General features: G+C 43.9%; 1 pseudogene; it reads right to left on the bottom strand.

Annotated features, from left to right (window-relative positions):
* Positions 1 to 295: 295 nt before the first annotated feature.
* The window catches only part of LOC114610878, a 29,372-nt pseudogene continuing 5,385 nt past the window's right edge, over positions 296 to 24,282 (bottom strand).

Raw genomic sequence — 24,282 nt, 5'->3', positions numbered from 1 at the left:
TCTTTTTCCTTTTCTGCTTTCTCCTTCTCCTCCTCCTCCTGCTCCTGCTCCTCCTCCTTTTCCTTCTCCTTTTCTCCTCTTCTTTTTCCTCCTTCTCTTCTTCTTTTTCCTCTTCTTCTTTGTCTTTTTCTTCTTCTCCTCCTCCTTCTTCACAGTTTGAATATTTATGTGAAGACATCATTAAATAAACACTTATTGGATATTTACAAAATAAAAGTAAGAGGGAAACTCTAAAATATCTGGTTTCTTGGTTTGTCACCACAGTTGCAATCCTCTGGATGCATCAGAGTGTATTCTATGTAACCATAGACGGAAGTTTGTCATCCAAGCCATCAGTAGTGCAAACAAAGCAGCAGAATATGTGCTTTGGCCTTCATCCTGTAGTTGCTGGTGTTTCCGGAGAACAACATTTACATCTGGGCTGACTATTCAGTCAGCAACCTGCAGGGACATATTCCAAGGAACTATATTGTCCTTCACATCATGGAGCAACCACAAAGGGCAGGTCACAGGAATGAGGCTGAGTAATAAGCAATGAGACTCTGCTTCTTTAATGAAACTGTAAAATCCTTCTTTGTTGTATCTAGATGGCAAGGACTTCCCATCTTTCATTTCTATTTTCCTTTGTGCCTCAACAGAAAGTGGATGAAACAGTCACCCAGCCATCTGCAGCAATAGGTATAGCCCTTTCTGGCTGTGCAATTGCAGGATACAGCATGAGCTATCCACCAAGGCTAGATCCAACCAGCATCTGTGGTCCTCCAGGTGTGTCATCAAGTATGGAAAGTACATTCTTTCTCCATTTCCCCACTGTTCATTCTGCTACATTACTATCTGCATTTCTAACTCCCGAGTAGTGAAATCTTATGACTTAGAGATTTTCAAAACTCCTCAAATGCCAGTGCCTTTTTAAAAATATCATTCATATTAGAAAGATAGCCAGGGATGAAGATAATTACTGGGCTTTTGCCTTTTTGTCTCTTATAAGCCAGGCTTGGAAGGTTTAGTCAGTTAAGGAAAAGGAGTGTTATCTTTTGTCTTCAAGCTGGGAGCCTGCATGCTCATGGGAGCTTTCTAGCTATTGCTGTGCTTAGTCTTTGATGTCACAGTTTCCCAACTCCACCCCAGACAAGGCACCCAAGCCACCATCTTCCTGGCTTCCCCTAGGCAAAAGAAATTCTTATAAGTTGTCTTATCACAGTGTGGTGGTTTGAATATGCTTGGCCCAGGGAATGACGCTATTTGGAGATGTGGCCTTGTTGGAGTAGGTGTGGAGAAAGTGTGTCACTGTGGGGGTGGGCTTTAAGACCCTTCTCCTAGCTTTCTGAGGATGATAATCTTCTCCTGTTTGCCTTTGGAACAAGTTGTAGAACTCTCAGCTCCTCCTGCACATGCCTGCCTGGATGCTGCCTTGTTCCCACCTTGATGATAATGGACTGAACCTCTGAACCTGTAAGCCAGTCTCAATTAAATGTTGTTCTTATAAGAGTTGCCTTGGTCATGGTGTCTGTTCACAACACTAAAACCCTAACTAAGACATACAGCAATAGAAAAGAAACTACGATGATATGCCAGGAAAAGACATTATTCTGAAGGAATTTCTATTTGGCTACAGCCTCTAGCTGTTTTAATTTTTTAAAGTGATATTTATCTACTTAGTGTATATATGTGTGGGTGTGGCTGCCATGGTGCAGAATACAAACTGTGGAAGTTATTTCTTTCTTATGTGTGGGTCCTGGGGACTAACATTAGGTCATCAGGCTTTGATTTAAGCACCTTTACCTATGAGCCATCTCTCCAGCCCGTTTGTTTTATGCTCTGTGACCTCTGCAAGACCATACCAGATCTTCCCCTAGACCCTTAAGTTAGAGAGCCCACTTTCATAGAAGAGGTCACATGTGGTTTTAAGAAGAGTGTCAATGTAATCATGCCTTAAACTCCATTGTTGTACATAGGATTGAATCAATTGTTACCAGGAACCTTTTTTTCCCCCGAATTGTATTGTACTTAGACCAAAGTAAACTGTTTTGTGTAGACTCTAGAAGTTTGGACCAACACCAGCTGCTGAGCTGTATTGAACTGGATTTCCTTCTTGCATCCTGTGGACGGACACTTGGCTGGCTGTGGTCTCTGGTTTGCAGAGACCTTTATAAGACAGTGAGAAGTTTCTGAGACACTGAGGAAGGAACTGATTATGTAGGGGTGAAATCAACTGGAGTTCGGCCTAAGCTGTTTCCATACAGCTGGACCTTACACAGTGAACTGCAACCTAACAGCGTACAAACAAACTGGAACTTGACAAGAGGACTTTTTACTCTCACACAGCAGACTTTGAGCCAGTCACGATTCCAACTCACCATCGTGCTTGTGGGCCGTTTCTTTTTCCTATCTGTGAGTACTGATGGTGAGTGGGTTTCTCCTGGTGCTGGTTGCTGCCTGATTCATGAGTCCTTTGTTCAGATTTACTCTAAGTGTAATTTATCAGAAGTTTCATAATTAGTAGTAGGACATAATTAGTGGTAATTAGTAGTAGTAAGACAGGTTTCTTATTGTCTGCCTGTGGAATCTCCCATGTGCCTTCCTTGCATATCTGGCATGCATTTACTTCATTTATTTACTTGATTGGACAATATTTATCCAGTACATTCTCTGTGATGTACAATATTAGATTTTGTGAGTAAAAAGACAGCTGGTCAGAGTGGTTCACCTGTGTGATCCTAGATCTCAGATCAACTTAGGAGGTAGAGGCTGACAGAGGTTTGCTTGGCCCACACAGCAAGCCCCAGCTTCAAAACCAACCAAACAAAAACTGCAAGCAAGCAAACATAAAGATTAACCCGATGGACACAGCACCTTTTAAATGGGTTTACTTGGATAACAATCTAGGGACAAATGCATTGGGAGGAGACTTACAGACACTAGGCATGGGTGACTTGACCACTTTTGCAGAGAAAGGTGACTTTCTTCTGGTGCAGTTTTTCAGTTGAGATTAAAAAAAAAATAAGCAGGGGTCAGCAGTAGAGGGGAGAGTGCACCAAGTGTCCAGAGGAGCGTGGGGCAGCCATTGAGAAGAGCCTGTATGGGTGGAAATTGGAAAGGGCAGCCCGGCTGGAGGGAGAGAGGAGGGAGAAGGTAGAGAGAAGCAGGAGGAAGGGAATTAGATGGCATCATCACATAGATCCCAGGGGAGGTAGGGCTTGTCTTTTGGGCAGCAGGAAGTCTTTGAAAAATGAGGAAATGGCACCTACAGGAGTGCTTAGGAAGCCATTCTTGGAGTTTAGAGTGAAGCAGATATAAGTAGTGCGGTTTAGTTGTGTAGAAAGAGGTGATCAAAATGGAGAAATACTTCTTTGATTGTCTATAGCACAGGGTGGAGAGGGAAGGGTCAAGAAGGACTTTTGATTTTGTATGTAGATGTCCAAGGGACCAGCAACTTCAGAAGCTCTCGTCTGTGTAATAATTAGTTTCATGGATTACCAGTGCTTAGTAAGTCTTAGAAAAACAACAACCCAGATATACTTGAATATCATTTCTATATTATATAATTCTACCACTTAAGTAGCTCATGTGCAGTTCCCCATTCCCCATGAGCAGGTATTGAACTCAGGGTCTTGCATATGCTAAGCATGTGTTCTGCCGTGAACTATACTCCAGCCCTATAGCAGTTCTCTATGAGTTGGGATATTTTCTCAGCTATGTTCCTTTTAATTTTGATGGACCCCAAGTTTTCTATTTATGCTCTTGCTATCACATCCGAGAAATGACTGGCTCATCCAAGGCCACTAAGATTTCTACCAACTCACTTCTAGGTATTTTGCTCTTTGAGGTTTTATATTTAAGCTTTTGGGTCACTTTGAGTTGGTTTCTATGTGCTATGACATAGGGGATTTATCTTGCTCTTTTACATGACTACCTAGTGATCATAACACTGTTGAAGTCTATTCTTGTGTTACTAAATAGCTATATTATACTGTGTCAGCTTATTTCTGGAGCCTCAATTCTATTTCTTACCATATATTTGTGCATATGTGTGTGTGTGTATGCATGTGTGAATTCCATTAGATAGTAAAACCTATATCTTTTTTACACTCAAATGATGTGGGTCAAAAGTCTGTGTTGTTTACCAGGTTTTTGTAGTAAAGTTAAAGTCAGAAAGAATGAGTTCTTCAACTCTCTTTCTATTTTTTACTTTTAAAGACCAATACGGTTATTTGGAGCCTCTTGTAATTCCTCACAAATTCAAGGAACAGTTTCTCTAAATTCTCTAAAATTACCCTTTGGAATTGTGAGAGGATTTCACTGTCTTCATCCCATGAGGAATAAGAATATCTTTCTTACCAATATGTTTTCCTGAGCTATGGATTTAGGGCCTTTTTCTATTTACTTAGGTTTTAATTTACCTTCAGTGTTTTGTGGTGAGTGGAATAGGAATTTTAAACTTCTTTTATTAAATTTATTCTAAAGAATTTTGTTCTTCTAGTGCCATTATAAGTGAAGTTCTTGCTTTAACTTCTTGTTCAGATTGCTCACCGTAAGTACGCAGCAATACAGTCAACTTTTGTGTATTGATCACACATTCTGTGATCTTGGTGACCTCTTCATAGGCTCTAATAGGTTTAACGGGTTCCTTAAGGTCTTCCACATGGAAAGTTTTGCACAGACGTTGTTATGTTTCTTTCTTTATAATTCAGATACCTTTATTCCGTTTTATTACCTGCCTTCCCCGACTTTAACCTTTACCATAATACTGAATAGAAACGGTAAGAACTCGCATGTTTGTTTTACTTGTAACAAATGTTTTGTTGAGGAAAATGAATTGTTGGTGACAAGTCTTTTGAAGACATCTTAAACAGAAAAATAAACAAAGCTCAATAATTAACGATAATTAAATAATAACCAAACCTGCCATGCTCACTCTTCTGTCCTGAGGTCTTTCCATTATGATGCGTGAATATTCAGTGCCTTGTTCACTGTTCTATTGCTATGTAAATACACTGTGATCAAGGCAGCTCTTATTTAAAAACACAAAACAGGGGCTGGAGAGATGGCTCAGCGGTTAAGAGCACTGACTGCTCTTCCAGAGGTCCTGAGTTCAAATCCCAGCAACCACATGGTGGGTTACAACCATCTGTAGTGAGATTGGATGCCCTCTTCTGGTGTGTCTGAAGACAGCGACCGTGTACTCATAAAATAAATAAATAAATAAATAAATCTTTAAAAAAAAACACAAAACAAAACAAATCATTTAACTGGAGGCTTGCTTACAGTTTTAGAGGTTTAGTCCATTATCATCATGGCGGAGCATGGAGGCACACATGTCACTTGAGAAGCAGCTGAGAGCTACACCCTAGTCAGCAGCAGAGAGGGAGACACTGGGTCTGATGTAAGACCTCAAAGACCATCCCCAGTGGCACTTTTCCTCCAACAAGTCACCCCTCCTAATCCTTCTAGTTCAATCAAGGAGTTCTAATCCCTAGTGACTAAGCATTCAACTACAAGAGCCTGTAGGGGCCATTCTTATTCAAACCACCACATTCAAGAATGTGATAGAAAACATGTGATACATGGCCGGTATTCCTCTTCCAGGAAAGATTCATTCTGTCTAGCTCTGGGATGTTCACTGTTAATTAACCCTGACTGCTGGTCTCACTAGGGACTGTCTCACCTTAGAGAGCTGAATTGCCTGTTGTCACACATTTTCCTGGATGGACAACATCTACTGATCACCTTGGCCCATGCCAGCCCCAGAGCCCCTGTGGGCTTGGCCAGTACTGCAGTTATCGACACCATCCAGATCTTTCCTCTGTCTTGCCTGCTTCCTCTTTTCCTTCCCCTTGTGTTGGGTCCCAAAGACTTTTCAAAATATTGTACAGGCCAAACCCCACTTTTGAGTCCACCTCCAGAAGACTCTCGTCTGCATCACACATGCCTGCTTGTCTCTATTTCAATAAGACCTCAAACTCATAGCTCTCATAGGAAATATGACATCAGAATAAATATGACAGCATCTCATGGGCCACTTAAACACTTTCTTTTACCACATGTGGCTCTGGGTCGTCTCTCCTTCACGAGCACTTGTTACTGAACAACAGTTGACATGCTCTTGTAGTGACTTCCTGGTCAGCATTTTGGCATTTGGAGGATAGACTAACACTAGCTCTCCCAGGATATTGACTGTGGAGTGATTATCCCAGGAAAGTAGATTATAGTACATATAGGGTCCTGATGCTAATTTTATCCTGATCAACATTTTAAAACTGATTGTAAGTGTGAAAGGCTAAAAAACAGCTGACCAGAAAATGGTAGGGCCCAACTCCCCAAGAATCTATAAATATGATCTTAAGGGAAAAGAGGTTTACAAATGAAATTAAGGGGTTTGACATAGGGAAATTATCTTGCATTTTCTAGGTGGATCCTAACTCCAAATATGAGCATCTTTACAAGAGAGACAGACAGAGGCTTGGTACCTGGAAGAAAAGATGACTACAGAGGCAGAGATTGGAGCCATGTGGACACAAGCCAAGCAAGGCCAGCAGCTGGAAGAATCAGGGAAGACTCCCAAGGGAGTATGCACCGCCTAGCATCTTGATTTGAGCTCAGTGTGGACTTTTAGTCTAAACTATAAGAAAACAAATGTCTGCTAGCTCAGGACACAAAGTCTGGAGTAATTTGCTGTAACAGCCTCGAGTAGCTAACACCCTCGCTTTTACCACCGTGAGGACATTGGCCACATCATCAAAGATGTTATCTTAGAAGAAAAAGGTCAAACATCTTCTGATTCAGTCTCCTTCTGGGTTACTCGATGGAAGATACAGATGTGCAATCGGTTTATAGACAGGAAGAAGCTCAGACCATCAGGGAAGCAACAGGTGTGCAGGCTCAGCAGGATGGCAGCTCATTTTACCTCTAATGCATGTAACTTAAATGTTTGTCTTTATGTCTATGAATTGAGTTCACACCAAATTCACTGTAGAGTGAACTGTACAGCTTGAATCCCTTCCTTAGCATGCATAATAAATCTGTCTCACTGTTGTATGGTTATTGGCAGCTGGGACTCTGTCTCCTGGGAAACTGAATGATTGCAAGTGGCTTAGCATACAATCTTAACCTTGCTAGACAAAGCTAGCAGTGATCTTGACATCTTGAGTACCCTTGATGGTGGCTATATCCAAGCACTGGACTTTTTCCCTTGTGATGGTTTGAATAAAAATGACTCACATAGGCTAATATATTTGAATGCTTAGCCCTTAGGGAGTGCCGCTATTTGAAAAGGATTAGGAGGTGTGGTCTTGTTGGAAGAAGTGTATCACTGAGGTGGGCTTTGAGGTTTGAAAAATCCAAGCCAGGCCCAGTTTCTCTTTCTTTCTTTTGCCTCTGGATCTACTTCTCCAGCACCATGTCTGCCTTTGTGACACCATGCTTCCTGCCACGATAATAATTGGCTAAACCTCTGAAAGTGTAAGGCAGCCCCAATTAAATGCTTTCTTTTGTAAGAGTTGTCATGGTCATGGTATCTCTTTACAACAATAGAACACTGATACACCCCCTTTTTGTCTATCTTCGCCTATACAGTCTTAATAACCTGTGGAATTAATAACTTTTCTTGTTGCAAGGGTTTACCCAGATTCACAATCTGGGGCTATGTAATCATCATGGCAGGGAATCCTTGGTGCCAAGTAGTTCCGTGGTAGCAGGCAGAGCTCTTTGGCAGCTCTGAGAAGGTAATTTGGGCTTTGCATCTACTTGTATTTTAGCAGACCAGGAACCAAAGAACAGGCATAGGGAAAAAAAAAGTTGGGCTTGGGATGGTTTGAATGACCCCCATAGGCTCATAGTTTGAATACTTGGTCCCCAGTTGATGGAACTGTTTGGGAAGGATTAGGAGGTGTGACCTTGTTGGAGGAGGTGTGTCACTGGGAGCTGGTTTTGGAGTTTCAAAAGTCTATGTCATCTCTAGTTAGCTTTCTTCGCCTCATGTTTGTGGATCAGATATTAACTCTCAGCTACTGCTCCAGCACATGCCTGACGTCTGCTGCCAGACTTAATGTCATGACAATCACGAACTTTAACCCTTTGGAACTATAAAGATCCAAATATCAAATAATCATGGTATTTTATCACAGATTACAAAAATGACAAATAGCATTATTAACTCCTGTCTCCATTTCCTCCAGGTAAGCCCCTCAAAGCAATGTCATTAGCTGGGGACTATACATTCAGACATATTAGCCTCTAAACCATGTCAACACTTTGCTTCAGTTTAACAACTAATTTTATTTCCATTGGTCTTGGTATCTTCCATTTCTTGGATACAATGGATTTTTTTTTAAATAGGTCAATGTTGTCAGCTCAATACTCTTGCCTAAGACAGTGAAAGTTTGCTTAATAAACTCATGGATGCTACAAAGCTGTAATGCTGAGCTTCCCAAACCTAGGGTGAGGTGACAGACTCAGGGTTTATAAAGATTCAAAATGACATACTGAACAAGACAAAAATATAAACTCACACCTTTGCTTTCAAAATAATCAATTGTCCCATGAATAGAAGTGGAGAGCATTTTAATTTCCCAAATTAAAGCCACTTATATGGGAAAGGGTCTATAACATGTCAGATCACCCTTTTGCAGGGGTCACAAATCAGATGTCCTACATATCAAATATTTACATTACAACTGTATAACAGAAAATAGCAACAGAAATAATTTTATGGTTGGAGTTCATCACAACATAAGGAATTGTATTAAAGGTCTGAAGCATTAAGAAGGCTGAGAACCATTGATCTCTAAGATTTAGTTGAGCACAAGCTTAATAAGAGACATCTGAGTTGTGGGTCCTGTGAATAGTTTGCAGAGTCATGGCCTGTGTTAACAGGAGTTCAGTGATCAGACTGAGGGACACCATGAATTCTTGTCTGAATTCTGGTCTAGGCAGCTTGCACATGGAATTATGTTCTCTTCTTGTGCCAGATGGGTCTGCTATCCAAGCAGGGAAAGTCATGAGGAAGAAGAAAGGAGCAGAAACATGAAGAAAGGCTTGGGGGCTGGACATCACTGTCCTTGAGACATTGAACAGGCCAAAGCCAAGCAGAGTTCCATGTTCTGTTTCCCATAGAGCCATTGTGGGGACAAGATGCAGCCCAGAACTTAGGTTGTGCAGAAGTTAGCTCTCATAAAAAAGGCAAAGTTAGAGCTGTCACGTTAAAGGAGTCTCTGAGATTTCTTTATGAAGAGGAAGGATGAGCATTCTATAGGAATGCTCTGAAAACATTTCTTGCATTTGAAAAGAAGTTGGGGGAATGAACCCTGCTGGTCCTGGGTTCTTTGGAGTTCATTAGGCCTCACAGATAGTGAGAGACGGGCAATGGGATTTCTGCCACAAGGATGAGAGCTCCAGTGATTTGTCGAGAGTGGCTGAGGGCTGGCCAGGCAGAGTTCCCTGACATGGGCCCAGGAAGAACTGTGTGGAAACCTTGATTTCAGATTACGCCTGTTGTGGATGTCTTGAACAAGACTGAAGAAGTTCACTGCGATCTTTTGGGGAAAAGATCTGCCACCCCATTGCTTGGTTTTCTGGAAGTTGGGTTTCTACCTGTGCCTGCCTACCTACATTTGTCTGAATGAGCCACAAGAACAGGCTAGCTTCATTCCATCCCTTCTGGGGAGATATTTGAGAGAGTTTGCCCAGGTTTATCAGGCTTCACCACAGGACGTGATAATTCACTCTTTAATTAGTATCGCCTTTGAGTGGCCTTCCCATCCTGTATGCCCTCCTGCCTTCAGGTGGCAGCCAATCTGGAAACAGATACTTCAGAAAATCTTTTAAGTTTACTTGGCTCTCAGCAGGATCAAGAGATTGTGACAGGTTGTAGAGATGGCTGTTTCAGTGGGTGACAGGTCATGACTCAAGGAGGGAGGAAGAGGATTCAATTAATACTGAAGATCTATTACATGTGTCTAGCTATCTTCTTAGTAACACAAATACCGAAGAGTTTAATGTTTTTTTCAAAGCACTTGGGAGGCTGAGGCAGGAGGATTATAAGTTCAAGACCAGTCTGGGGTACATAGCAAGCCCCTCTTCCAAAAACACAATATAAAACAAATGAAGTAAAAATCAAACCTAATCTAACCAGATGGAACCAACCAAACCAACCCCCAAGAAGATCATTCAAAAGGAGGCTATCAGAGATCATTGGACCATCTGATGGTGGTTGTGGTTCTGACTTGGCAACCCTCGCTCTGCCTTCGGTTTCTCCTGGGTAGATGGGCATCTTCCATGGGGAAAGCATGTATGACAATCGTCTGTCAGAGCCAGCAGATTGGGAATCAACTTCTGTGTTGAGTGCAGGTACATTAACCCAAGCCTAGGCAGATCTGTCTCTTCCAGCTTGCAGAGACTGAGGTGGTGTCGGAGAACACCTTCATTCCACTCTCTTCTCTGCCTCTGTTACTTTTTTTCCTAAGCAAGTATCTCACATTTGACTTCTAGCCCAGGCAGAACCCATCTACCTCTTCCGTAAGACAACTAAGGGTTGTCACCAGGCTGCAAATGAGCAGCTTCGATTGCTCTGGAAAAGATATTACAATTTTATCTCCTTGTACTGTTCAATAAAACATTAGTATCTCAGCATTTTTATTTAACAATAGGCAACCTTAGGCCAGTAATTATGCAACAATTATAATCATAAAAACTGTCCCCTGCTGCTCACCTAGAAACACGAATATATTAAACCAAGACTAACCATCCAAAAGGCAAGCAGCAAAGCCCCCTCATTTTTAATGTCCCTGCAGTGCACCATGGGAAGCTAATAATTCACCCTCTAATTAGTATCCCTTCTGCTGCTGTTGGCGCAAGGACAGACAAAGAGGGAGCAGCTTCGTTACAAACTTGCCTTGGTAATCTTTAAACGTCGGCACGCTCTGCGGGTTGGCTGAGTGGAGCCGGGCAAATGGGGTGTGCAATTAGAGGTAGGCAGCAGCTCACCTTGTCCTGACTGGGCAATCTTGCCCTAACAAGCTCTGGGCAAGCACCCCACCGGCTTGTCCCTTTCTTTTTCAAGCCAAGCCATGTTCTTGATCCTCCTTTAAATCTGGCTGTGTCCGTACTGGCAGTGGTGGTTGAGGGGAAAAACCAAGGACTCCTTGGCCCTGTAAGGGTTTCCGTGCAGAGACCTCACACCGGGACTGTTGTTAGTGGTGGCTGTCTCAGCTGGCTGGAGAGGGGCCATTGGGCAGGAATGGATACACACTGAGCGCGAGAGAACAGACATCTCTCCCAGCTCTTCGAAGGTGAACAGTCTGAAGACTGACTTAATTGCACTGATTCACTGACCTCAGCCCCAAGGACCATGCCTGTGACTTCAGGAGGGCTTGTAGAATTATGTAGGTGTCCTTAAGGAACACGGAGTCTATCCTGTGCCAGAATTCTCCAGGCCCATATTAGAAAGCAGTCATTGGGGGCTATGTCAGGAGTGTCAAGGACATAAGCAGCAGGGGCAGTGGGGTGCAGTGGTGACTGTGGCTAACTGGAGCACACACTCTGTATTCATAGAGTTGTTTCAAAGCTCTAGCTAATCAGTAATATAGGCCATTCCTGTGTAGATGGCTTCTATATCAGAACATAGAAATCTACGTTTTGTGATGTGAATTCTGAAGTAAAGTTTTTTAATGTCTTGGGATTACACAATTAGGTAAAACTATAGAAAATCATATTTTTTTTTCAACGCATTGACAATGTCTGAGACAGGTCTGGCTGGAGCACTTCCAGGGTAGGATTCTGGGTTACTGGCCAGCATCTGTGGACACTTAGCCAGATGACATCGATTTCTCTATGCTGAGTTCCAGATTCAATGTGACCAATAATTGGCCTTCCCTGTGTGCCCTGCTTGTGTGGCCAGCCAGTCAACCCCCTCACTGGACAGCTGAAAGCAGGCTGGGACAGCATCAGAGAATAGCTGAGTGCAATTAGGCAGCCAGGATTAAACCCGAGCCTAAAATGATGGGGCATTTTTTCTCTCCGTCACCAACTCATTAAGGGCCCGCTTGACAGCCCAAGCATTCCCAAGGCTGGCCACAGCAGATTTCCTTCCCCAGAGCTTCAGAGAGCGCCTAAGATTAGGTAATGAGATGTGCAGAGTGGAGATGAGAGGGCCTCGAAAGGCTGAGTCATGAACTCTCTGGACTCGGGACTGACTCTCCCAGAGACTCATTCGGGCCGGAAGAGAAGTGGGGAAGAGAGGCGGGCTGGGAGGACAGGATCCCTTGCTTAAAAAGGGGACAAACTCCCAGGACCAGCTGCTGCTCAGGATCCCCTTATCCTTGGCAACAACATTGGTCTGAAGACCAGAAGGAAGGCTGGGAAGGAAGATCAAGTTTAAAGGGAGTGGTCCTTCCTGTAGACCTAAGGGACCAGCGATTTAAACAATTTTGGTACAGTTCTGTCTTCTGAAAGGGGCCCTCTGATTTCTTTCTCAGGGACTCTTTATCAGTGGGAGGATTGCCTTTGATTTGACCTTTTAGTTTTTTCTCAGATAACAAAGGTGAAAATAGTCTTGGCACCTCTCCTCCACCCTAGCGTGGGGAGAAGCCCACACTGTGCAGCCGAGTCTGGCCACTGGGCGGCTGCTGCAGTAATTGAGTGTTGAACGCCATTGGCTCTCTGCGGTTGCTCTGGATAGGGAAAGCTGAGAGCTCGGGTCTTAGGGAGCTGCTTTTATTAGGTTTTTTTCTTTTGGAACATTGCATGTAGACAATCTATAATAGGTTTTGATTCAAGAAAATAGTTGCTTTTGTTAATCGAGGAAGTATCTACCATACACTTGAGTTCTTTCAAAAATAGTTGCTGTCTGGCGAGCTTAGGGTTGTGTTCATCAGTTTGCTCCTACAGGGGCTTGAGGTACATCTTTCTCAGTACATGGTGTTGATCTGATTATCCCCATTTGCAGATGAGGAAACTGAGGTCTGAGGTGAGGTGACTTTTGAGTCACACTATGGCAGCTAACTTAGTATTCAACTTCAAAGCCTCCTACAGTCCTGGCCTCTCTTTAGCTTGTGGTGAGTGGTTTTCAACTTAGAACATGCTTCTTCCTCTTCTTCCTCATCTTCTTTCCCCTCTTCTTTTTCTTCTCCTCCTCCTTCTTGTCACAATGATTTCTTTAGCTAAAAGACAATAACAAACAAGCCAATCAACCAGCCATGAGTTGTATTGATGCCAGAACATGAGAAAAACACAAAGAAGCCTTTGTAGACAAAGAGGAACGTGGAGAAATAATAGTAAGTTCTCCTGAAGTTTGTGCTGCCCTGATAGCTACACAGCAAGGGTGGTGAACCCAGCAAGGGTGGTGGGCCCAGCAAGGGTGGTGGTGCTCGTATGATTGGCTTTTGTCTTAGTGTTCTATGGCTGTGAAGAGACACCATGAACAAGGCAACTCTAATAAAGGAAAGCATGTAATGGGGGCTGGCTTACAGTTTCAGAGGTTTAGTCCATTATCATCATGGCAGGGAGCATGGTGGTATGAAGGCAGACATGGTGCTGGAGAAGGAGCTGGGCCTGGCTTGGGCTTTTGAAATTTCAAAGCCCATTCTCAGTAACATACTTCCTCTAATGAGGCCACACCTACTCCAACAAGACCACACCTACTCCAACAAGGCTACACCCACTCCAACAAGGCCATACTTTCTAACCCTTCTCAAGCAGTGCTACTCCCTGATGAGTCAGCATTTAAATATATAGGCTTGGTGGGGGACATTCTTATTCAAACCACTACAGCTTGGGAAACATGGGTATTCCATGAACACAGCAATACCAGGACAGCCTGTCAACCTGATAGTGGGGACCAGAAGAGATAGGAAGGTGAAGCCCTACTCAGAGCAATTACAAGGTGGGAGACTAAACAGCCCTTGGCATTTTCTTTGTATCATATTGGCTGGAAGCTTGCCTTTCTGCTCTCCACCTCTCTTGACTATCCAAGATGGCCCTGTCAGGACTAGCACAACCTCAGTGGCTCCACAGTTTCATAAGTAGATGAGTTCCCTGGGCCTTTGACTTCAGATCTCATGCCAGGTGAACCCAAGAGTGCTCAGCAGAACCCTATGAGAACTCAGCAGACAAGGGTTCTGTATACACAATCAAGAATGGGGAGGCAGCATGAGTTGGGCCTACTAGGGTAACACATATCACTGTACAAAATCTGGAGCCTGTATGACCCTTCCCAGAGTGCTGTACAGCTAACTTATCTCTCATTAAGCCAAAGCAACATCAAGATGTCCATAGCTCACTCTGGAAGGGCTGTCACAGAACAGTCACATGGGATCCCCAGAGAACCTGAGTCCATATGGACATATAGTCTCCACACCTTACACTATCTGTAAAGTATCAATTGATCAGTTTCCCAGCAGTCCCATGGGGAGGGGCTTACCTAAATAGTCTGTACAGCACTGTGTAGAGTGCAGGGAAGCTGTAAGTGGAGAAACTGTTCTGGAATAGGGGACCTCAGGGCTGGCTCTTCCATACTTTGTCAGGGAAGCTGCTCTGTCCTATGGCTTGATAGAAAAGACTTAGGTACTGAGGTCTGAGTCTGGACGAACTGATGGTGGTCCCTGCACACTAATCATCCTGAACACCCAAGAGGGGTTCTCTGAAGGAAGAAAGGAAGCAGAATTTACTCCCCTTTGTGAAGTTTTATCTTTAAAACAATACATAGACGTTTTCTGGGCAGGGATTACCTACTGACAGCTGTTATCATAACTATCTTCACCTGGTTAGTCAAAGACAAAAGGCACACTGAACTGCATGTCAGGCCAAGAAGGCCACATCTCAGTTACATACATTCTCACCAGGCATGGCTCCTGCTAGGAGGGACATGATGCCCACAAGCAGGACCCCAGACCCACAGGAAGAGAACTGAGACAGCCATGAGCATCTAGCTCCAAACTGGGGGTGGATGATGGCAAGGCAGAGTACAAAATACATCAAGGAAATAAGGTCACTTGGGTGATGGCTGCGACCTTCTCATTCACCCTCAATTTCAGGTGACAGTTTGGAGATGCTCCGTCCTGTCCCTTCACTGCAGTGGAGGGATTAACTAGGTCAAGTGTGTGGGACTTGGGCAGGGCTGTTCTAGTTGGGAGGTTCTGTTTAGCCCCCAGCACAACAACTGGGGCTCTTTCAGAAAATGTTTCAGAATCCAAATTCCCATCACTTGCCCTAGAGTTAATGAACCATAAAACAAACAAACAAACAAACAACAATAATAAACCAGCCTGGAGTCCTGGGTCAGAAAGATGGAGGTGTGAATGGAATCGGAAGGCTTCCATCAAGTCCCGCCTGTGTTTCCTTCTCATATCTCACATGTGTTTTGCCATCTTAAACCAGATTTAAGAAGTGCATGACGAAGAGAATGAATCTTTTTCTGCACATGGAGATCCTTCTGGAGGGCTGGAGTCACTAAGCAGATGTCAGTCATCTTCTGAACATACTCAAACCCAGGCCCAGTCTGTCCCTCCAGAATTACTGGAAGTTCAGGGTCACGCTGGAACTGTCGAGAGTCCTCATCTGAGACTCTGACTGTACCACTTCCTCTTCCTGCAGCTGCTTGTTGATGATTAAATTATTGTAAATAGGTTCTACTCACAGCATAATAAAGCGCCATTAGCATGACTAATCACACACCTGATTGTATAACCCACTCTTCCTCCCCCAGCCTATTTTCTGCATCCTACACTCAATAAATCCAGTGCTGACAGAGGGCTCTTGTTAAAGCTGATGAATGGGGTATGGGAAGCTTTCTGGGGGTGCCTTATTTCTCTCACAATAGGAAGGACCTTTGGAGATGGCCACATGTATGAGAGGGGTACCAGCTCTCCCCAGTTTGTCCTTTGATGTCATAGATATTCATCTGCTGGCTCATCTATTAATGCTGCTTGGCAAAGCCTGTCTGGTTTTGGCACTGATAAGCTCCTTTATGTTCTTTATCTGTGGGTGTTGAATTTATACTCAGGGCCAATGCCTGATCTTAGGAGGTGTGAATTACTCTTATTTTCCTCATTTTATGAACGAGGACATGGAGAACTAGAAAAGTTGATTAACGTGCCCACATATGAAGTAAGAGTTCCCATTTGCTTTCCCTTGATGTGATAAAACACCCCAACTAAAAGCAGCTTGAGGAGGAAAGGGTTCATTCCTGCTTGCAGGTTATACCATCATAGAGGGAAGCCAAGGCAGGAACTTGGAGGAGGAAGAGGAGGCAGGAACTGAAACAGAGCCCCTGGAGGAGTGTTGTCCACTGGGTTGCTCCCTCTGGCTTGTTCAACTGTCTTTCTTATATAGCAAGCCTACCTGCCTAGGGGATGGCACTGCCCACAGTGGGACGAGCCCTCCTACATTAATTAGGAGTTAAGACGAGGCCTCACAGACTTGGCCACAGGCCAATCTGATCTGGGCAATTCTTCAGCTGACATTTCTTTTCCCCAAGCAACTCTGGGTTTGTGTCAACTTGACAGCTGAAGCCAACTGTGACACGGAGTCAGAGTTGGTACTGAAGTCAGTTAGACTCCGAAGTGTTTCTTTTTTTCTCATCATGTGTCCCATGGCTTCCCTTCACAAGAGCAGTTAGTTCTGCTGGAGTGTGGGGAAGGGAGAGGGTTGGAAAGTGAAGGGTCTGGAAGAGTGGTGAAGAGGGTACCAATCATAGCTTTGGGGAACTGACAAATTTCTCCTGAGTTGCCAGGCTCTCTGGTGATACAGGCAGTAGCTGTGTAGCTCCATGGGCGTGAGGTATGACCAGAGGCTAGGGTCTCAGTGAGCTGAGTTGTATTCCTGCATCAGCCCTTCCTCTTGTCTTTGGCTCATAGGCTATCAGCTTCCTGTGCTGGGCCTCAGTTTTCTCCACACAGGGCTGTGCTGAGGCTGGAATGGAGTTGAGGCTCTGTGGAAGCTGTGAACTGATTTCTATTTGCAAATCACTGTGCTCAGCCTTCACAGCAAAGAGAATCCCAGCACTTCAGATGTAAATACTTGAGTCCTTTGCAAGTGAACATGGACCTTCCAATAAAGAAAGTGTGTAGGCAGACAAGTTCTGTACTATCCATACTCTGGGGCAGAGTTTTATCATAACAGCAGAGACAGACTGAGACAGAAGATATGGGGGTTATATCCCTTATCTGAGGTGCATGAGACAGACATGTTCTTGATTTTAGCCTTTGTAATGTTTTAGAATTTTGCACATATTTAATGAGGTGTCTTTGGGAGGAGACTCAAAACTAGCCTAGAAATTTATGTTTCACATAATCTTATATGCAGTATCTGAAGTAATTTTCCATGTTGCTAATGCTGCTCTTTCTTAGCCATGAAGTCAGATCCAGAGTTTCTCATGTGTACCATCATGTTTATTGTTGGTTTTGTTTCCTGCTCACTTACTTTTAAGTTTCAGATTTTGGAATGTTTGGACTTTTAGTTCAGTGATGTCCAGCCTGCATGTACTTCTCCACAGCAAACCACTTCCAACATATCCTTCAGTATTGGCCATTGTCCTTACTCTTATGTCGGTAACTGTGAGTGCATATGGTGCCTCTAGAGATCAGGACTCAGAACTGGCTTTGTGAGTCAGCTTTCCAGCACTGCGTGTGACAGGTTCTTTGAAATAAATCAGTTTGAAGGAGGAAGAGCTTGTGTGGGCTTATGGTTTCAGTCCATGACTACTTGGCCATTTTGTTCTGTACCTTCAAGAGCACAGTGCTTTGTAGAGGGAATGTAGGCTGTAGGTACTTTACAGGATACCATAAGCAAAGAGGGAATGAGAGAAAGAGGCCAGGGTCCAGTATGTCCTTCTAGGGCATGGCTCAATGCATAACTTTCTCCCACTAGACCAAACATCCTAAAGGTTCCACCATCTCCAATAGTAAATACTCCAGGCCAGGGACCAAGCATTTAACACATGCTTTGGGGGACATTTACTATTCCCCCAAATCACTCCATGAGTACAATGTCACTTCTACTATGTAATACTGTCCAAGGTAGTCATGAACAGGACTGGGACTGGGGTGAGGGGGGAAGTGTCCTAGGGCACATATTTGAAGGTGACACTAACTCTTAGGCATTTGGTTGACCCCAGTGTAAGCATTTTCCTACATTTTGAGCCTTGAGTACGTTGATTGCCTCAGTCTCAGAGAGGGGTGAGGAAGCAGGCCTCATCCTTTAGTGGGAAGACTTGCAAAGCCACGTTGTTCAAGTCACCAACCCAAGGGGGGAAGAGCAAGGCTCTCTCTCCATGTAGTGAGCCAACAGAAGAGCAAAACGTGAGCAGGTGGCCTGAAGAGGTAAGGAGGTGGCCTGAAGCTTGTGTCACTGAATACCATCACCGGGTAGTCAGTTCTTTCAAGGAAGCCTTTGTCCCCATTTTCTCATTTCTACACACTTTGCCCAGATCTGAATCAGTTCTGGTCGTGTACGACATTACCAGTTTCTATGTTCTGGGTGTGATCTGCTACATTTGAAAGCTGGAGGGTCATTGTTGATCTTGAAAATAAAGTCTTAGATTTTAGTTCTCCAGGAATAATCAACATAACTACTGATGTGGTGTGTGTGTGTTATATATGTGTGTGAGTGTAGTGTGTGTGTGTGTGTGTGTGCTGTGTGTATGTCTGTGTGTGTGCATACATACACCTCTGCATGGCTACATGGAGGCCAGAGAGATGTTGCTAGTTCTGCTTAACCACTCTCAGCCTTATTCCTTTTAGATAATATGTCTCATTGAAGCTGGATCAAGCCTAGCAGTCAACAAGCCCCAGTAATCCTCCTGTCTCTACCACCAACAAGACATGGGTAACAGGCACACTCATAGTCACACCCAGCTTCTTACATGGTTCCTGGGAACCAAACTCAGGTCCCACACTTGTGCAGCAAGCACACTCTTACCCCCCCCCCGAGTTGTCACTCTAGCTCCCTGTATTATTTTTAAATTGACTGGTAATGACACTTTTGCACAAAGTCACAGGTTACTTTTAAAGAATGCATAGTTTAATGTGTCTGTTAAATCTAATCTAAAAGCATTCTCCAATGGGATTCTAGGAATTAAAGAATTTATGAGTTTTTCAGGAATTTTCCAAGGATGCTGGTAGTTGACTACATGTTTATGTCTAGACCTGAGAAATGTGTATCCTTTGGGACCAGAAGAATTGTCAATTGAATCAGCAATTGGAAGAGCTTAGCATGGTGCAAGCCTATGATCACAGCACTTGGGAAGTAGAGGAAGGGGGTTGCTAGTCTGAGGCTAACTTGGACTACACAATAAGGCCCTGTTTCAAAAACCAAGCCAGCCTGCAAACAAACACTAAAACCAAGCCAGAAGCAGCACTTAAATTTGTGGCTGTGGCAGACAGAAACTGTTTCCCACCTAGGATGAAAATCCAGCCTCTACCTAGGCTGTTATTACCACTGGACCTAAGGCCAACCATAAATCAAGGTCATCAGGATGGGTAACTTGGGTGAAACTGACAAGACAACCAGCTCAAGCAGTGGCATTGGCTTATGGGCGATGCCCAAGTTCTGCTTCCAACTCTGACCTATTTGTCAAGGAGACCTGGAAGTAGCTTACAAGTTTCTTCTCTTCCTTTCACCCTTCATTCCCAGCCTTACCCTCCGACCTTTAAGGTAGGTCAATAGAAGTTCATCTAAACTCTAGCTCTGATAATGCCATGTTCAATGGCTCCCAGCTTACACCACAGAGGAGGTAGTGATGCTCCTCCCTGGGCACACTTCTTCGTGCCTCAGGAGACTAAGGAGTGCATCCCACTGTGAGCTTGCCTTGCCTGTGTGCCCATCTCCTTAGCACCAGCTGTACTCTGAACTTCTCATCAGATGCCCTTCCATGTTACTAAAGCCCTAAGCCTATCTTTTGTCAAGGCATAGACTAGCTTCCACCACAGCTATGAAGTCTTCCTTGATCTCATTGTAGGGCTCTTGCTTTGAGACCTAATGATATCTTTGGGAGTAATACAAGTATGGATGAAGGAGAAGCTGTGGAAACTAGGGTCAAATATCAAGTTTGCCACTTCCTCTGTGCTTAAGCTCTAGAAAGAATACAAAAGCAGAATTGCTTCCTAAGTTATGGTAAAGATCCAAATCTTCATTATGCACTGAAGTGGAAACTTCTGGTTTCTTTGAAAGTCAGTTATATCAAATGACATTTTGCTGGGGCACACAGGTGAAAGGATATTTGTTAAAGCAAACACGTGGAAGGACACATGATATGAAGAAGGAATATAAATATAACCCAACAGATGGTGGACAACGCTTGATGGCATTGGTACACCTTGCCTAACTATTCCTAACTGCTCATCATTTGTCATGACTTCATAGAAAGAAACATGCCAAAAAATTTCCTCAGACTCAGGCTAATTGTCAGACTTACAAGGTATTTTCCTGAGGCAAGACCTGTGGGAGGACACATGATGTTTTGAGGGAGTATGCATAGGACTCAACAGACAGTGAGGGTGAGCTTGCATAGCTAGCTTTATAATGCTTTGTCGCTCTTGAGTTTTCTTCTTTGCCAATCTTAACTTCATTGACTGAGGCACAAGAACTTCTCCTGGCATCCCTACTGATCCTAGTCACTCCTGCTGACTCTTGCCTATTCAGCAGAGGTCTGGCTGTTTCTGCTGGGTTGTGCCTCTGCTGCTCATTCCTGTTTTCTATCCTGACACTACTGAGCTGGACTGCCAGGGTTCTGGCAATTGGAGATCGAAATAGCCCCAAAGGAACTACTTCTAAACAGGCCCACTTCCCCCATATCCTGATAACCTTTCTTTTCCACTACCTCTGGTGATAGGTGAGGTAGAAAGGAGGTTAAAGCATTTAAGAACCCTTATTAAAAGTAAGTTTTGAAAAATTTAAGCCTACAATGCACTAATTTCCAATGGGGATGATACGCTGTATCAACTCTTAAATTTTTTAAGATAAAAAAAATATACAGGCATAGTGGTGCATACTGCATAGCACTCAGGTGACTGATGAAGGACAATAGTAACTTGGAGACTAACCTGGCATATACAGTAAGTTTAAGGCTAGCCTGTGCTATATAGCCATACTTCATATGAATAAACAAATAAATATCAAAGGTAGTTATTAAGCACCCACTATAAGCCCAGTATCAACGGACTGGAGATAACATTAGAATCAATGAGTAGTCCAGCAGATGAAAAACACCAGAGGAGCCTTGTATTATGATATTAAGCTGTTAATTTTATTTATTTATTTTTTCGAGTATGGGGAATGAATACTGTTCCTTAAAAAAAAAAAATCTAAGGATTTGGCATCTTATTCCGTGCTTAGTGAGTGGTATGTCAATGAATGAAAACATGGTAATAAAAAAAAAATCAGTCACCAGTCCAGGCTGTTGCTATTCCTGCCAAGGGTTTCTGGGCATGGGCTCTACCTCCTATGGGAAAGGTCCAGAATGAAACACAGAAGCAGAGATGACGCCTGGCATTCATAGCTAGTAAGAAGCATGAGGCAGGCAAAATTTGTTCTGATATCTTGGGGCAGATTCCCCAATTCTTCTACTGTGGTGAAATATAATTGTGTCTCTAGAATTGAAAATGACTAAGGGGAACACCATGGGGACATGGCAGCTTGGTAACTGGAGCACCTGCGTTTGGGCATAGGTTGGGCACAGGTTCCATTGTTGACCTCTTTGTGGCGTTAAGAAATCTCTCTCCCTTTCTGAGGTTTAATTAATTAATTAATTAACTAATTAATTAATTAACATTCTTTTCTCTTTCCTTGGAAATGTTATAGCTTAAGCTATTTTTTACAAGTAAATGCATATTTGGAAGTTTCTAGTATTTGGGGAAAATAAGACGAGACACCGGGGCTTCTGTATCTAACTCTTGGACCTCACTGCTTCCTATCACCACCTGATAGCAGTCTAAGAGGTACTTCTAAAAGAGCCCAGGATTGCAGTAAACCCAATGGAAAGACCCATGATCCTCCAGCTCAGCCTTGTGCCGAAGCATCTATGACTCAGGGCAAAAGAACCCACAGCCTTTAATAAAAATCACTTCAACGTATCCCCATTAAGTATGATTGATGCACCAACCAGAGAATAAGTGCATTAATGCTATAATTATCTGTTAAGGATGTTTTATTGATTCTTCAATGATATTCTAGTCGGTTTGTATTATTTAGTTTCTGGCTTAAATCAGGAAGAAATGGCTATTGGTGAAGAAATTAATCATCGAAATCAAATTGCCATTGATGCTTTTAGAATAACATTCTGGGATGGCCTTAGCCAAGCAGCTCACTGGCTACTGTTGCTGACTGCGCTGATTGATGGTGTAGGCTGTGAAAGGTTAGTGCATAGCTCAAGGCTGTGGGTGAAACACCAAGTCCTCCTGGGCTTCAATCAAAGTCTTTCCTCCAGCTCAGTCTTCAGACTCTACTCTCCAGTCTTCTGGGTCTAATCTTCGAATGGAGGGTCAGGAGATGACAGATCCTAGACTGGGCCAGTCCTGGAGATCTGTTAGCTTTGGTCCTTGGAGCACTTATGCTTTAGGTAAGGTCTCATGGCTCCTGAACCCTTTGGTTCCTTCATCTCTTGGGAGGAAAATTGAAGCTGAGAAGGGGAGCCCAGATTAGAAATTGATTTCAAGCAGAAATCTTTTAGTTACAATGGACAGGAACTCTGATGTCAATAGTCATAGTTAAAAGCCCTGTAAGGTAGAGTCTGTTTTTCAGAGGGCTTAGCAGGGGCTAGAAATGTCACAAAGGTAGGCTTATCTATGCTTCAGCTACTGTCCCTCAACATCTGGGCCTTATCTTAAGCTAGAGGGTAGCAAGAAAGGGAAGCAGATGCAGTAAGTACCCTGTCCCAGCTCATACCCCGTGGAGAAAGTAGCTACACCTTGCCACCTCCACGCTTTGGCTCCTCGGTTAAGTGTGGACAACTCTGGTTGTCCCCGGGCTTCCTATTACAGGTCTTCGTACTCAGACATCATGAATAGTGCTTTCAATGTGTGCTTAAAGCTCTCTGAGGACAGACAGAAAAAGTAGAAGATAAAGGTGACAATCAGTTTAAAGTTTCTATTCAGATATGGTCTAGTCAGGATCACCTGTGTTCTCCTGATCAAGGCTAGTCACATGACTAAGACAAGCGGTAAGGGCTGGTGTGTGTACGAGTCCACTGAGATGAAGTAAGTGGCACGTGAGAATCCTCAGGAGATCTACCATGACTCCCACTCCAGAGAGGGGAGGAGGGGCTTTTCCAAAAGAAAGGCTGCTAGGCCAAAACCAAGGACAAGACCAGACAGGCTCCTAGATAGTGACATCCCCAGTTAGTGTTTGAGAACTCTCTGCTGCCCCCTGCAGGGGGATACGAAGACTGCAGGGACATGTGTTCCCCCTCCCTTCCCCCCATTCCAGAAAAAAAAAAAAAAGGAAGGGAAAAACTTCCTTTCCTTAACCCACCACTGTAAAGCTACTACTGTAGAGGAAGGAGAAGAGGAAACGAGGCTGCTCTGAAAAAACGGAAGCGGGGTGTGGAAGAGGCGAACAGAAACATCTCTCAAGCCCGCCCCACGCCGACCCACACACAGTAATTTAAACACCCGCCACCCAGTGCTTCCTTCCAGTAGGTGACAGATTTGTGACCCTAGCTGAGTGATATATCCCCCATCAGGACAGAGGGCAGAGTCCTCAGCCAACAGGAACACGAGCTGCTCTCATTCATGCCTTTGGAAGAACTATTCACTCACACCATGCTTTCAATTTACCAGCCAACAATTAGAGCTGGCTAACAGGCCAACGAGCTGGCATGGTGCTCCCAATTATCTTCTGGAAATGGATTTCTATGACTGGGGTTTTGAATCGCAGCTTAAATCAAGAGCTCACGAACCCAGTTGTGGTTGAGGGAATGGGCCCAGCTGATGTGATAATGAGGCCTCTGACTCCAACTCAGAGGCAAAGGGACACAGGAAAGGATAGTGCTCTTTTTTTTCCTCTCCCACATTTTTTCCTTTTTAAAAATTGCCTTTGACGACAACGATGCTTCACATCTCATCTTGAGGCAGCGACGTGGCAGATGGCAGCTTGTTTAATGGCCCCAAAAGAACAGGAGCCCTTTAGCTTTTAGGACTTCCTCCATCCAGTCTCTGCCTGCCCTGGATGGTGTGGGCTCCCAGGCTCAAACTCAGATCAGACTCTCCAAGCTGAGCAACTGCAATTCAGAGTCACAGAAGGAAGAGGAGGAGGAGGAGGAGGAGGAGGAGGAGGAGGAGGAGGAGGAGGAGGAGG

The sequence above is a fragment of the Grammomys surdaster genome, unplaced genomic scaffold (genome assembly GCF_004785775.1).
Source record: "Grammomys surdaster isolate TR1022 unplaced genomic scaffold, NIH_TR_1.0 126063, whole genome shotgun sequence".
In the NCBI taxonomy this organism is placed as follows: Eukaryota; Metazoa; Chordata; class Mammalia; order Rodentia; family Muridae; genus Grammomys; species Grammomys surdaster.
Note: the sequence above shows the minus strand (reverse complement) of the source record. Positions and strands in the feature narration are given on the sequence as shown.